This window comes from Magallana gigas, chromosome 9 (assembly GCF_963853765.1).
Source record: "Magallana gigas chromosome 9, xbMagGiga1.1, whole genome shotgun sequence".
NCBI lineage: Eukaryota > Metazoa > Mollusca > Bivalvia > Ostreida > Ostreidae > Magallana > Magallana gigas.
Window position 1 is genome coordinate 33,036,542 of NC_088861.1, and position 17,372 is coordinate 33,053,913.

The window sequence follows — 17,372 nt, forward strand, 5'->3', positions numbered from 1 at the left end:
AACTTAAATAATATTAAGTGAATTTTTTCACCTTATTGTATTCATCCGCCATTTCTTGATTAATCAAAATACTTATGCAATGAGTTGTCAATAACCAGGGAGGCAAAGTCGGGGTTTTTGTACACAATTTAGTTGAATAAATGGAATAAAATTCTTGTAATACGTTTAATAATTTAAAGAACTTATTTCGTATGCGCATTTTAAAGGCGGTGCAGAGCATGACTTTTTGAAAGATTGCCAATCCAGACGATCGCTAGAAGGCTGCTGAGCATTAACTCGACGCCTTAAAAATTATGCATTCTATAACAGACATATCCAAATTATACACCATTTCAGAATTCTGAGTAAGTGCATTTTTCTCAATAACGAACAATATGATTCTTTACATGTATTTTCATATCAATCGATATATTTTTAACCCTTTCTTTCCGACTTAGCGCTTTTCAGTACTTTCAGTACTTTGATTTACTTATTTCTTTATCAAATTATACTAAAGGGTGTTAAGAAAGTTCGTTCTGGTTGTAAATTGACAAAAAAAGATTGATAAAAGCAATAGTTTTGTTTCAAATTCACACTGGTTATGCTAGAGAATTTTCTCTCAGCATATCATCAGTTATCCTCCCCTACATGTATGTGCACTCTCTGGTGGTGTCATAGAGTGATGTAAACATTTATGTTTATTATGTCATCGAACAAAATGACGAGTTCGGTGAAAAAGCAGAGGTCTTGCACAAGTGTCGATACTGTCAACGAACGAGCCTAGGCTTTGGCTTTATTAGATGCAGGATGTGGCTAAACAACTGTGTAAAAGTGAGCGATGGGTAACAACGTGGAGACCAAGGCGAGAGCAAAAAAAAACAGCTCACCGACCAACTGAGATCGGGCCGACCGTCGAAAATACTAGGCGTAGTAAAAAGGAAAGTCGAGAACATAAAATACAAAAGAGGAAAATCAACAAAGAAATACAGCAAGGAACTCAAGAACTCGGGCTTTAATGTAAGTCATGTGACTGTGTTTAATTATTTACGGAAAGTAAAAAAAAATGGAAGGCATTTAGGCGATCAAGAAATCATCTTCTGACAAAAACACAACGACAAACAAGATAGAAATTTGTTCGTGATCACAAGCACTTGACAGCTGAAGACTGGGAGAACTACATCTTCAGTGACGAATCTTCAAAATATCTAGATCTGTTTCATGTTCCAAACCGACAAGACGATGTTGTGTGGGGGTCCCAGTCGGATGAGGTACCCGACGTCAGCTGCGTCAAGTCAAGCACCAAAGTCATGATCTGGGGTGAAGTGGGAGTTAACGGTTTGTCAAAGCTAAAATTGTTCCATCCGGCAAAACTATAAATGCAAAATATAATGTGGATAAGATTCTTCAAAAAGAACTTAAACCTGCACTGAATCGACAAAAAAGAACACTGGCAGGATTGATGAACGAAAGTTGGTTCAATATCCAGGACACGCTACGTTTGTTCAAGATGGTGCGACACCTCACACTGTCCTAGTAACACAGAATTGGTGTAAAGATAATTTACCAAACTTTATTTCGAAAGGCCGGGCAATTCCCCAGATCTAAACTACATAGAAAATCTCTGAAGTATTCTGGACATTGAGGCCTACAAGGATCCGCGCCCGACATCCATGGACCAATTACGCCGCCGTCTTCAACGAGCATGGAGGGAGATACCTTAGAAACATTTGATTTCTTTTATTCATTCAATGCCAAACAAAATTAAAAATGTACTGAAAAACAAAGGTGGTCTATCTGGTTATTAAAAATAAAAAAAAATTACAAACGAGTTGTTAATTAATGAATCAAGGCTAAAATAAATCACGGAACGAACTTTCTTAACAGCCTTTATATTTTTTTTTTATATTATTGTTAACCAAATTCATATTAATACAAAAATCAAACGAAAAACAATGAATAATTTTTTTCTTTTTTTTCTTTCAATTGATGCATTCCAGCTTATTTGATTTACGAGCGTTGCCTTTCTTAGAAAAAAATATAAAGGATAATGGTAAATAGGTAGTTTTAGAAAATACGAAATTTGAGTAACGTGCTTGATTCCAGTATACATCAGTCTGTAAACTATATCGAGATACGGCGGACATGTAAGAGTTCTACATATCAAAGCGAACATGCAGGCAAAACTGTGCGTCATTGCAAAACAGTTTTCATAACACGCCGCATCAAAGTAAATCATGGTAGATATACTATATTTTCGGTTTATTTGATGTTTTCAGTTGCATTTTACGTTTATATATATGTATATCCTTATCCGTGGGGGGGGGGGGGGGGAGGGGGGGGGGTTGCTGGCGTAGTGTATAACTTCAATTTCACTCCTCATTTCCTTATTTATTTTCATATCAATTTTTTACATACTCCCAAAAAAGTGGGGGGGGGGGGGGGGGGCAACTCCATGATAATTCTATTTTTTATATGTAAATATCAAAAAATTTGTTGCTGCGAGAAAAAGTTGCTCCCTGATGCTACGTGCCTGTATTCTTTCTGACGTGTGTAATGATGCCATTTAGGTACATGTAGAGGTTGAACTTTCATGAGCTTTATGTGGTTTAATATACAAGTGTCTGTACACACATTGAAAACGTTCGTGCATTATACTGACATCGTATCACAATTAAAAATTACAATTATTGGTTTCCTGTTGCCGATATGAAAAATATCTCAGCATTCTCGTATGATGAATTGTTTCCGGGAACATTTTCATAAGTGTTCACTATGCCAAAAGTTTTATGTTGTCGATCATAAATACACACAGCGGAGTACATGCAGATCAAAAGTATATCGACACATCCAAATATTTTTATACACAATATTATTTCATTATTCACTGTACTTGACTGCTGCGTTTTATTATCTTCATTGTTCCTGTCTGTTGACACAACATCATTTTCCAAAAAGAAAACAGTGTTGTTTTCTATAGCAATGGAAGTGTTCTTTTCTACATTGAATATTTTCTGTGAAGCTGTCGTATCGTTTTCTGAATAAAGGAAACAACAAATAAAGTTAGTTTCACGATGCTAAAAATTCCACAACATAAGGCTGTCCCGTAAAAATAGCCTTAATATTGTTACTTGTAACTATACATATGAAAATATGTTACAGTATTATAAAAAAAGAGTGATAGATATATAGCGGGGAAAGTAAGTTTATCGTGAATCTGGTAAAATCCTACGTTTTATGTAACAGTGAAATTTCTTATTGTTTGACCTTACTTAGATTCAGTTCTTGCATGGTGCTAATTGCAATGTGACATATGGTGGCACGGGACAGGTCTTTTTTTTATACAATTCATTGTAGCCAGGGGAACTCTGTAACTAATATTTCCTCAGTTCCCATTCAGATCAAATACCTTTTAATCACTTTTTATAGGGACAATCACCAATTTCTGAAAAAAAAAAATACTAGTCAAAACCTTTAAACTTTTTTACATACTGGTTTTTATGAGATTTTGACCCTTTCATATTTTGCTAATTTTTCATGACTTTTCAGCTGTTTAGACCCCCCCACCCCGCTAATTCCCTGTGAATGATTGGCCTTTTGTACCATGAGCATGTTGGACAATCACATGTTAGAAATTTACCATTGTATTGTTTACAATGTCGTATCCACCTACTTTTCGTGTTATTTTAAATCCCCTCCGTCACTTGCAATTTTACTGAGTAAAGTCAACACAACAGTCATAGCCGCAGGTTTCCCATTTTACTTCTGATTCTTGTGTACCTAACATATGGGACCTACATATTGCATGTCAATTTCAACAAGAGACACCCCTCTAACTAATGATAATCATTAAAAATCATTTAATGAATTTTAGCAACACTCATAAGCCTTCAAGTATAGCAACTCTCAATTTTACAAAATATACTTTATCCGAAACTGTCTCTTGCTACATATACCCTTTGAGAAGAAAATTCCTTGTATTGTACATGTTCCATAAATTAAAATTGGAATGCAACAATTGTTATTGTGTTACTAAATGAAAATTACTGATGTTTCTCACAATTACATGTATGTAATTAGTTTAGCAATGTAGCAATAGAATAAATACGCAAGAGCAGATAATAAGTCCATAACTATTTAATTTATCCCTATTTAGTTACTAAGGCAGATATTTTCTTAATGTACTCTATAATGTTTGTATCGTAGACAAACGATTTCTTTGGAAGTCTTTACCCCAAACGATTGTTGTAATTGTCACTAAGACAAATGTATTATCTTGTTGCTAAACACTTCTAGAAAAATGCATTTTAGAAAATGATATGGTTAAATATTTGTTTTTCAAAGACGTTTTTGTTTACTCACGTAAATCGATTAAAGCGCTATTTCACATTCATGTGATGTTTGATTCTTTTTTTTTTAATCGAGTTATATTTTAAAAGAAATAAATCAAGCTACTGTGGTTTCATCAATATTCGTTGAATACCAATTTTCGTGAATTTCGTTTTTAAGTTGATCCACGAAATTAAATTTTCATTGAAGTTCAATTTCAACTAATATTTTGTATTGAGAGGATCATTGGCCACGAAATTACGTATCCTCGAAACTGTGGTTTTTAGAAATTCCACGAAAATTGATACCCACGAAAATTAATGAAACCACAGTATGTGTTTTTTAACAATAAAATTGAAATGATGTACAAGTTTTGACATGTTATAATACTGATTGTAGATTTTTCCTTAACACCGTTTTGTGTGACTGTGCATTATTATTTTTCAAAACGAATATGACAGGAGATTTTATAAATAACACTTAAGTTAAAATATAATCTACAATAATTGTCAATTTCATTTCCTCACTGCAATATTTGTATTTTATGGCCAAAAGTTCATCTAGTCATAACATCATTTTAAAAGCTGACTATTGTCCTTAATATCAAAATATGAACCAAATTAATACATTTTCATTTTTGTGGTCATTGAAAAAAATATGATTACCTTTTGATCGTTCTATACATCCTGTAGAAACATCACACAAATCTCTGCTACAGTTGCAACTTCTTTGACATTTTACTCCAAAATAAGGATAAGGACACAAAATTGAACAGTTCACTCCATTGTAACCCGGCATGCATTCTATAATAGATAATTCATGCATATACATTAATGTGTATTCTCGCTATTATATCCCCAAGAAATAAAAATCACTTGAATGCAATTGCAAGGAAATCGTAATACGAAATTTGTATGTAATTATGGGCAGTGATTATCAATTTGAATATATACATTCTAGAAAGTAGATAATGAATCCATACATGTAATTCTAACATGCCTTATATATATATATATATATATATATATATATATATATATATATATATATATATATATATATATATATATATATATATATAAATCATAGAAAAACCTCAGTGGTCGGTGAAATATATATAAAACTTAAAAAAATGAAAACACAAAGATCGAGTAAAACATAAGCGCTTTCATTTTCTTCAGATGTTTTACAATACTAACATGGTAACGTTTGTTATGCTATAATAATCTACTTTGGTCATATTTTGAACAATACAAAACAAAGTGTTCCTCATCTTGAACAAACAATTTGCAAAAAATACACAGACGTTTTTCTCCTCGAATAGGAGGTTTAGGATATCTACCAATTTCAGTAAATAATAAGTAAGCACTGATTCTTAGTTTTGTTAGGACAGATCTGTCACATTTTTTAAAAGGTGGTTTCAAGTAATGTTGTTGTTCGTATTCATTTTGGTTTACAATGTTCCTATAAAAAGACAATTTTCTAGAGTCAGCGTTATATATATTGTTTAGTTGTTCATGTATTTTGTTTTTATTATGTTCTTTTAACTTGTTTTTTTTAATTTTGTGACAGATATTCAAAGAACTGATATTTAATTTGTGTAGCAATAAAGACAGTTTTCATTGCCAAGATGTTCTAGAAGACATTTTTTGTCTTCTTTTAAAGTAGATGGTAATTATTATAGTTATTTGTGTATTCCATATCTTCCAGTCTCTTATAAAATTTCAACATATTCTCAATACATTGATAATACAAAAGAAATTGTCATAATTCACATAAAACAGCAAGATTTGATGCTTTTCTGTGTACCCCTTAGATGTCTTTGAAAATAAGATGTTGTGTTTTTTTAAAAATGGAACTTGTTCTGAAGACATTAAATCACATTTGAAGTCGGATATCCATATTTCACACCCATAAGTCATTATAAGTATTATTATTGACTAATATAATTTAAATATAATTTCCACAGAGAAATTAATATCTGCAGGAAAATTTGTTTGTTTTCAAAGCATAATATGCCTCTTTTGCGCGTTCTGATAGTTGTTCGGCTGCAAATGTAAATACAACACCAAGATTTTTATATTCATTTGTTATGTAAGTAATTAGGTGTTTGTCATAAAATCTTACAAAGTCTCATCAACTGTTTTACCATTGAAAACTATAATATTTGTTTTTTTCCATATTGACACACAGTTTCCAGTCAGAACAATATTTTCCTAAAACATCTAAACAGTTTTGTAAACCAACGTTAACTGATGAATCTGATGCAAGAATGAGATCATTAGTAGTAAATCAAAAGAGCATATACTTCTGGAATGCAAGTGGCAGTAATACCGAAAAGTACACAATAAAATGTATACTTTGATTTTTTTGTAAGGTCTATTCTGATATAATTTGTTTTAACAAATAATATTTACATTCCAAATATTTTTTGCATGTAAAGTGTCTGAAAAGGTACTGCAGTTATAAGACCGTAACACACAAAAGGTACTCAAAGGTTAGAATGACTAGTTTTATTTAGACGTCATAAACGTTGAACGCTGTAAAATGCAACGTCACAAGCGAAAATCAAAGTTCACGCTTGCGGCTGTTACAGTGGCTCTTCCATTAGTTTGAACTTACCCTTAGGATAAAACTTTGACCTATAAATCACATTTGCAGACAAGGCAAGAATTTAAAAAAAAATGTAAATATAAGCATTAAATCATTATTTTTTGAAAGATATTGTCTCATAACTGCAGCGGTGTGTGCATACAAATTTTCATAATCAATTTGTATGCACACACCGCTGCAGTTATGAGACTATATCTTTCAAAAAATAATGATTCAATGCTTTAATATATACAACAATACTATTTACCTGGTATAAATCATAGAAATAAAAATGAAATATAAATATATTTCATAGCACCCGTATTATTTGGATTGTATTTTTGGGTAATCTCAATATTTGAGTTATCTGTATTTAATTAAAAAATATTCAGTTCAACAATGAAATAGACAAACGTACGCTCGCATTTCTGAGTCTCTGAATTCCAAGACCAATCCGGGCAGCAGTTTTTGAAATAACTACAATTCGAAATATGAAACTATAGTATAGTACAACGATTTCAATGAAAAATATAACAGTGATATTTTTTGCATTTAAAATTCAAACATTTCAAAAGTCAACGCTAATTTTTGTTAATTTAATCATGGAGATTGCTTATAAGTTACATTAAAAAAAATTAAAGGCCATTTCTCTGTAAATATCAAACTTCATATTCCATATTATGATACAAGTTGGTCAACCTTAAACTGTTGCTATGAGGACTGGTTACATTGGAAACAGAAGCAAAATATATTTTAAGAAATGGTCATTCTAAGTTTTTTGAAGACAAATTGCAACTGATTACAATAGTTTTAGCTATACAAAATAAATAATTAGATCAAAGTATTGTGAATTTTCAATTATAGAAAATCATTCATGGTCAAATAAATAGATAAAAAGTGTTACCATGGCAACTAAACAGCACTTCAAGAAATAGCTCGTTTGATGCGTAAAATTGATGTTATATTGTGGAATAAACAAATATGTCTCGAAGAATAAGCTATATTTGGGCTCGTGTCGAAAACTTGAAGAGTGTTCAGCAAGCCTAGCCCTCCGTCACGTTTTCTTAACCCGCCTAAATATAGCTTAATTCATTTATTTCAAGACAGTAACCATGTATTTTATAATACTAGCCCTTAATATGTAATGTTTTATATTTATTTATTACTTAAATACGTCTGAATGTTTTAATAATACTATAAAGATCAGCATTTCCGCCTTTGGCAAATAAAAATAGCAATTATCTGACAAATCTGGGAAATTCGGCATAAAAAACAACTTTGATAAGACCCCTGGAACAAACCAGGAGGTAAAAGGATTTTTTTTATTTGACCATTTGATGCCTTTTAGCAATAACTTTAATATGTAGAACAGAAAAAGAAATCCCTAGTTTAAAAAAAAATGTAAAAAATGTGCAAAATTGATACATTTCAAGCAAAATCCCATAGGGTCATATGTTAAAAATTAACAAACTTTGAGATGACCCCCTAAACAAACGGTGTGGTAAATGTCTTATTTTTTTTTTATCTTAAAATGATAATTATATCAGTAAAAATTCAAGTTAAAAATTTCATTAAAAAAATCTAGGGCAGAACAAATTAGACCTGGCCCCAAGATCATGAAGCAGTCTTAGACTTAAGTCAAATTTTATACACTGTCTTACTGTCTTGCGATTGACAACATCGAGAAAATGAAATGCTATTTGAAAGTGTCTCTATATTATGTTGATAGTTACAAAGTTTAAGTGTAATTTTATGACATATCATAATTATATCAAAGATTGCAATTTAGACTTAAGTCTAAATATGCTTCACGATCCTGAGGCCCGGCCTCGTTAAATCAATAATTGGGTGGGTACATTGCCTGCGTGCCTGCATAAGAAAACTGAAATCCGCTGCTATAGTAACAACACTACAAATCACAACATTCTGCTTGTTTTGAGGTACTTTTGAAGAATTCTTACCCATGCCTGTAACATGATACCTCAAGATAAATTTAATAAAAAAACCCGACATGTCCTTAATGTTCACGCGATATCAGTTGAAACTGCTAAATGTATTCGGCCAAAAAAGAAGAAAGAACACGACCGTTGCCATGTCGTTTTGAACAATTAACAAGTTATATTGGTTTTCTTTAATCCACATATTTCCTTAGCAACGGTAGTTTTAAGATGCTGAATAATGCTAAAATATCTATTTTGTAAGAGTTTGGCAAGTTTCCCACAAAAAACAACATAAAAAGTTTTAAATTGTGTTTAAAACATACATTTTTCTTTACAAAATTACACGAACTTTGATTTTTATTTCATTTTACCTTATTTTAACTTTGTTATAAGTACCATAGCATCAATGGTCATTCTTATTTTACATATCTTATATCTATAAGTATTGTTTAATAATAACTTTTATTGTATTTAAAACATGCGAAAAAATCATGTTTTGGATTTTGATTTGCCCACCAATGTCTTTCTATAATTTGAAAATTGACCATATAGTTAAAAAAAGATTATATTTAATAACTGAGATAAGCTTTACATATTACTTTAAAGTTGCTAAGATTTGCCATTTTCTATCTTTGGTCTCCGTTAACATGGCAACTGTAGCCCATAACAACAAATTTATGGTACTTATTAGTACCTACATGTACCTATTACAAAATAATGTATCATTGTATGCAATATAAAGAAAATTGGTGACGATGCGTGCCGGAACCCCTATATACAATTTTGATAAATACAGAAAAGTAATCATACATGTAATTTTTAAATGAAAATTGTAATGCTCACCCTTCACATCTTGAACCTTCACACATTGAGCACAATGATAATATTGATACTATTATTGCTAACTTTTCAAACGATTCTCTTTCTAGATGAGTTACACTTATAACCATCCTAGTCGAAAATTGAACGAGTAAAACAGACAAAACCACAATAATTCGTTTTAAATAAACTCAATAATTGGTTTACTTCCCTCTTCCTTCCTTCAGTGATAAACAAATTATTATTGATTTTCTGCACTTTACATATACAGTATCTTTTTGAAATATTTATTAGAAGCAGGTTGATAATGATTCGAATGATTATCAGAAAATGTAAAAGGGGAAGTATTTTAAAAGTATTTGGTACGCATCTTGATGTGGGTGATACCTGCACAATACGTTTTGACTGATCAGGAAAGACCTCATTTAAATATTGAGTGATAAATATTTTAGCTCGGCTTTTTGGAAAGCAAAATTCTGGCTGTATGTAGACAAATGACAATATTATTGGTTGTTCATTGAATTCAGTCACTCTCTGACGATTCGCCGCCGGAATTAAAAGCACAAGAGAGAGAGAGAGAGAGAGAGAGAGAGAGAGAGAGAGAGAGAGAGAGAGAGAGAGAGAGAGAGTAGGGGGCGGCTGCCATTGTCCATAAAGCCTATAAGTGTTTGGAACACCAACATTTTTAAAAAAAATGCTGTATCTCATACAATTGTTTCATGAAATATTTTGAATTACTTGAATGTCATGATTAAATAGAAACATTTTTAGGGTGAACGGTTACTAAAAGGAGTACACCCGTAGTAGTTAACAGTACTGATTTTATAATGATGCATCATGCCTGAATTGTAATATGAAAATAATCCGCCGTATAACCACTGAAACATGTTATATCCTTTTTTATAGCAAAAAGAGAAAAAAACACACCATAAACCAGCATGATAAATATTGTCATATGATTGCTTGCGTTGACTAGATTCACTTAATGCTATCTTCGACCTGCCATTGTTTGAATTTACATGCATAAAAAAAAAATCTTGTCGAAATTTCTACTGTGCCAAAACATCTATTGCAATTTCAATTAGTTTTTAAAAACAGTTTTTGTTATATCATATGCAATTGGTTATGAAGTTAAATTGAATCCAAACTTCCTAGTATATCATTATTCATAATTATTTGTCGCATATAGAACTATTACACAGTTCGGATAGAACTAATATATAACACGTTTAGGGGCTTAATATTTAACAATTGTTTTCTTCGGATTGAAAAGTCATACTTTCATTGATTTCAACATATCATGTGACTGCCTGATTTATCTCTATGTCCGTTCGGGGAGAATTAAATTTCGGCAACATGGCCGTCCTTGGCCGACGCTTCGCTTACTAGTTTCAAAATTTCATATTACAGAGCTCACGGCAGCTGTGACTGGTGTGCAGAGGATGCTCACTCCTCCTAGGCACCTGATCCTACCTCTGTCTTTTTGGAGGTTCGCTCTGCTTTGAATTTGTATTTCGTTTCATTGATTTTTGAGATAGTTGACGGTTTGGTATTGTCTTATAGAGTATAGAGTAGCTGCCCTTTGCAGAGAAAAGGGAGAAAACGTTTTAAATTAAATAGCATCAAAACATTGTAAGTAAACATGGGTGAAGCGACGATTTTCAATGAGTATTTGAAAGGTGAGATTGGTAATTTTGAAAACTAAGTTGAATTTTATTTTGTCATTATAGTGCATACATGTATCAGTTTTGATTGTTATTTTATTTTACGTTCGTTTGGTTTTTTTTAAGGAGCATGGTCGCCATCTTAAGCTTGGACAATTTTCAGTTTCTCAATGTCAATAATTACGATGCATAATTAATGTGTCTCAAATGGTCAGTCAAAACCTTAACACCAGTTCTCAACTTAAAAGCGAGAACACAGTGCTCACAATTCTTTGGTTGACTCGTGTCATGTAATGGTCGCTTTGAGAAGTCATGATCATGTTTACAACCTAATATGCAATCATTCAGTACAATTGCACGGACTTTGTTTACATTACAAACAAATGTGAGCTCTGTATTTCATTACAAACTACGGTAAAATTAATATTTAAGCTGATGATTAGACATATCATAGAAATAAACCCTAATGATGACCCTTTAAGCTAAACAGGAACTGTTTGTTTTAGGTCGTTTTATGTTTAATGTATGCATTCTTATGCACGTATGCGTATGTGATAATATGTCAGTTATTTGAATGTGTGCGGTATATTTTAGTGTGTTATACATGTAGATAAGGCGAATTATTTTGACATCTTGATCAAAATAACCAATATGTAAAGTTCTTAGAAATAAATAGTTCCTTACTGTAATGTGCTCCGTCAGGATGAACCGAGAACGGAAACACGGAAAATTGATATCAAATGCAGTGAGAAGAAAAAAGGAAACCAGATTAAAGAGAAAAAGGAAAAAAGAGAAATATTTCATCAATACATTCCAGTGTATGATTGCTGTAACACTAAAAATAATTTGTGAAAAAGTATACCTGAATCAGATATACATATTACATCCTACATTTAGTATGATAATGCAATATTCAAAAGTACATCAGTTAAAAAGTTTATTTATTTCATCAATCTGTTTCATATATAAATCAAAATTATCAAACTATACCCACGGTACTTAAGTTTCAATGCTAAAATAGCGACACGGAACACAACACCTGTTTTCATGGAAAATATCAAAAATGCAAATCAGGAACACAACCTAAGTTAATCATACACTGTAAATGATTGCGAGGATTGTCGTGTGAACCACCAATGTGTGGAACATATACACTATCTGAGTGGATTAATTGCTTCCTGCTAATCCACTTTCATAGGTCAGCAAAGAATGCTTACCATCTAAGTTAATTACAAATAATATCGTATATTTGAAAAAAATGTACATTTTTCGAACAAAAGAAGCCAAACAGCAAATCTAAACTTATTCGATAAGAAATAATAAAATCATGACAAATGTATTAATTTCTTACATGAATAGTGGGTCAAAAGTAGTGACTGGCCATGTTTTAATTATACGAGTCTGCAGACGGATATGCTGGGTGGTGCAAACATTTTAAACGGGATACTTATATCACACCATAACTCCGAATTTGGCTGATTTAGGAAGTCATTAATTAAACATTTACATACAACATTTGATCGTGTCATTGATATTGAATATATTTATAGCAAGGTTGAATGTAGCTCTAATCAGTAAATAATTACTTGTAAAATTCTATAATCTGTGACAGAGATCTATAATAAAACCCCAGAAAATAACATATTTCATGGCAGCAATGACTTTGATAACAGGAGAACAAAACAGGTTAAACACTCAAAAGTATTCTATAACAATTACATAGTTAAGATCTTCCGTTTCCAACGGAAGACCTTATAGTGATTGTTAGGTTTTTTCTTTCTTTCTTCTTATTATTTGTTTCCCCTTTTTGTATCGTGAATATCTCAGATATATCTTAATAGATTTTCCTAGAATTTTTAGTGATGATTGAAATTAAAAAGATCTAGAAGTTTTTGATTTAAGTTTTTCTTAATACACTTCTGTTCGTCCGTTTCCTGTCCCGCGACGAAAAGCTTGTCACCTCCAGATCTCAAAAATGGTAAAGACATGAACATCCAAACTTTGTGGGATGGTAGACCTTTAGCTGTAGATGTGTTTAAACTATTTTGTTTTGTTCGTCGTAACTTTCGGTTGTCAACGGAAGCACTTCAAAAAATATTATTTTTACGTATTCAATTCCTTTTCCATAGAATAAATACATAAGTATAAATCGATGCAAATGTTATCTATGCGAAGTCAAATCAACAAAAAAATTCTACTTCCGGTGAGATATCTCAATTATCTCGGGAAGCTTTTTTTAAACACATTTTGTACCTGCGAGATCTTAGAAACTGTAAGTGATTAAGACACGAAACTTTAATGGATGATATACATTTGATTGAAAATGTGTTTAACCGGTTTCATTTTGTCTTCAGTCACCTCCGGTCCACACCGCAAAAGTTCAAACAAATCGAGCTGTTCATCACTTTAACTGTTTTTCTTTGATATTTTGAATAAGTTAAATAAACAAAAATGTACAAAAGACAAGTATACAAGAAACATTTAATACAATTTACATTGAGTACTTCCGTTTGTCCGTTTCCTGTCCCCAGACAAAAAACCTTATTTCGACAAGATCTCAAAAACGGTAACGACTAGAACAGCTAAACTTTGTAGGATGATAGATCTATATATGTACATGTGTTTAAATTATTTTGTTTTATCCGGCGTAACTTCCGGTCGTCACAGTAAGTACACCCAATTTTGATTTTAAAAAAATATTTTGGTTATGTAGCATGGAAGTAACATTCTAGCTATAGAAATTCAAAAGGTCGTTAACACACGGTAAAACAAACCCAAAAAAGTTCTACTTCCGGTGAGACATCTCAAATATCTCAGGTAGCCTTCTTTTTAAAACAAAGTACCCACAAGATCTCAAAAACTGTGAGAGATCAAAAAACAAGATTTATACTGATAATGGACATTTAATTGAACATGTTTTTGACGAGTTTCATTTGGTCTTACGTCACTTCCGGCTCTCACTTGGAGCGTTCAAGCTCAAGACTTTTTTTTAACTTTAGATTTTTTTTTAACATTTTACTCAGTGTGTACCGAAGGTAAACGTACTAAACTATCTACTTTTAATTTCTTTAAATACTTCCGGTTGTCTGTTTCCGGTCCTGAGATAAAATCCTTTTATCAACGAGATATTATAAGAAAACAAAACTTGAAAATCCAATCTTTGAGGAAAGACAAAACACTGTTTACTATGTTCTAAATGATCCGGCGTAACTTCCGGTCGTCACGGAAAGTACTCAAAAATTGAAATTTAGTCTCTTTGTTTTGTTTAGCTATACAAATAATTTCTAAGAATATTTTTTACAGTTTATATTGTATCAATTTTTTTTTAAAAAGAGAAAGTGATTTTTATTTGCAGATTGCTACATGCGGAACGGAAGACCTTTTTGTTGCTATAGCAACAAGAGTCTAGTAATGTATATTTTTGTTTCGAATTGCACTCAATTTATCATATTAGACACAAAATGTGCTCAGAGGAAAAGTGATTGCTAAATGATGTCATTTGAATGTAGAGAGGGAATTACACGTGTACTTCACAAGACCATAAGCACAAACATATAGTATCAATCTTAGATTAGAAACCAAAATTACTCTTTGCTATAGATAAAAGAAGACAGAGATTTAAAAATGCATCAAACTTACATTACCTTTTTTATCGGGGTACAAGGTATGCAATCGAATTTGGCGAATATCATTTGAATGAAACGAATTCCCTTTATGAAGACCTTATTCAGTATACTATTATTAATAAGTTAATAATTAATCACAGGTCGCCATGACGAGGCTGTAAAATTTGATATCCCATCAAGACTACACACACTTCAAACTTAATTTAATGAATGGTAAAAAAATGCTTGAAAAAGGTTTTAACTATCAACAATCAATTTTAATTTTAGTTTATTGTTAGCAAAGAAAATATAAATCAAACAACTCTGGACCAGAGTTAATATTTGATCACATGTATATTATAACAACACAAGCTCACTGGGCTCCTGTCAGCTGGGTTACATGTAACAACACAGAGGAGTGAGAAAAGTGAAATTGTGAAATTCGTATTGACATTCTGATATATGGTTATGTTTAGTTTAGATGTTCATTACTCTTTTAGTCATAGTGTTTGATAAAAAGTAAATGTATCACTAACACTGTATATAAGTAGCAATTGCCATCATTTTAATCGTGCTAACAACATATGTAAAAATATTTATAAAATAAACCCCTAAAACCACATCCACGTTTAAACTTGGCTAAATGGTATTTTATTTTTTAAGCAAGAAAATGGTTTCTTTTGGATTTGAAAGAAATCAGAGTAAAATGGTGCTCAAAAATGTATTTTCTATGTTATGTTCAAGCTAACTAAGCAATAATAGTGATAGCTTTATAATGTTTCCCCCATAAATAAACGCAGTTGTTCAAAAGTGATGTTTGCATTTGCACAAGGAAGATGAAGGCAAAACGTTATTTTAGCAATTAAAATTATTTTCGTATTTAGGCGTTTCGTAGTTGGTAACGTGCTCACACCCTTTTTAACATCCAGTTTCTTCCTTAAATAATATTTATGTTCAATACTGTATAGGAATTTTTAAATTTTAAAGTTGTTAAACGGAAGCATTCGCCACCGTTTTATTTTTGCCCCTTACGCCTTAGTTTTAACGAGATAATTCTATGGCTAAAACGTTTCTGTAAACCCATCTTAAGCTGAGATAACTCAAGACGGGACAAAAAAATTTCCGAGTGAAGAAGCGAAAATAAATTTGTATACATTATATCATAAAATAACGATACTTTGTTCTTAATTTTATTTTTAAACAATTCTTATCGATAGCTATTTTTTACTCTCTCTCTCTCTCTCTCTCTCTCTCTCTCTCTCTCTCTCTCTCTTTCTTTCTTTTTTGGATAACTACTTTATGTCAACTCTTATCTTAACAATTTGCAACATATATGAATTGTATTTGTATATTTATTTTTAACAATGCCAACTAAACCATATCTAATAAAATTGTTAAAAGAAAGTTATATATTTTTATTAAGGTTATTAAGGGACTATATTTTGTGACAAACGGTTTTAAGGAAGAAAATGAACAATTGTCATAACTCAATAGTTTTAGAGTATTGTATCTTTAGCTTCCTAATTTTCAGCGTAGCCTAAACTTCCAGATAATTTGTGTATTAAGATATATTCATGTCCTGAAAAACATTTTGAACAATATTTTGATATTTCTATCGATATATTTTGACATATTTAGCTTATATTTCAGAGAAGTCAAGCTTTTTTTTTTTTTTTACCTAAAATTAGCTTATTTCAAGTCATAACTTAATTTTTGAGAAGTGAACCCCATTTATTTTTCTTTTTTTACTTTGATATGAGAAATTAAATGTATAAATAAAATTATGTCTGTTTGTATACAAAGTTTGGGAAAATGATATTACTCTTAATTTTTGATTTGCGATATAATTCTATTACTCCATAATTTTGTAACAATCTTACATTTGCTGTTGTATTCATTATATACTGGCATTTAAAGTCATAAGTAAAGCAATATAACAGAGGTAACAAATTCAAGAGAAGTGAAGGGCTTGCTAGTGCAAATAAATGTAAGACAAGTTGTATCGTGATTATTTTGCAATTATCTTAAAGGAGAAAAAGGACATGTAAGTGTCATGTAAGGACCAATCTTAGCCTAAATTACATGTTGCATCACGTATACACATCGTCTAGGAAATGACCACTTGCAATTGTAATTAGAAGACATTAATTTTTTTACTACCCTCAATTTCAATTCACTTGTGATTAAATAGTACTCAAATTATCAAATTTATAAACTTGCACTCTCGCATCCGCCTTTAGTGATAACTGAATTAAAAAAAACGTTAGGACGTGTTGTCGAATAAGCACTACAAATGAGCAATTATTTGTTACGAAAATATTATGTAAATGATATTTTTAAAATGTGAAAAGCAAAGATTTTTTAGGCAGTTTGACATTTGTATGATTGATATAGTTCTTCCGTTTAAAATTTACTTGCTACTAAAATAAACATTCATATATCACTAC

At 31.2% G+C, this 17,372-nt stretch overlaps 1 long non-coding RNA gene across 1 annotated transcript; it reads right to left on the bottom strand.

Moving 5' to 3' along the window:
• Positions 1 to 2,559: 2,559 nt before the first annotated feature.
• LOC136271150 (uncharacterized) lies at positions 2,560 to 9,805 on the bottom strand. Its single transcript, XR_010708997.1, has 4 exons — positions 9,681 to 9,805; positions 7,316 to 7,374; positions 4,971 to 5,108; positions 2,560 to 3,013 (listed from the first exon to the last, which is right to left on the bottom strand). It is a non-coding gene; the product is annotated as an uncharacterized lncRNA (long non-coding RNA).
• Positions 9,806 to 17,372: the final 7,567 nt, after the last annotated feature.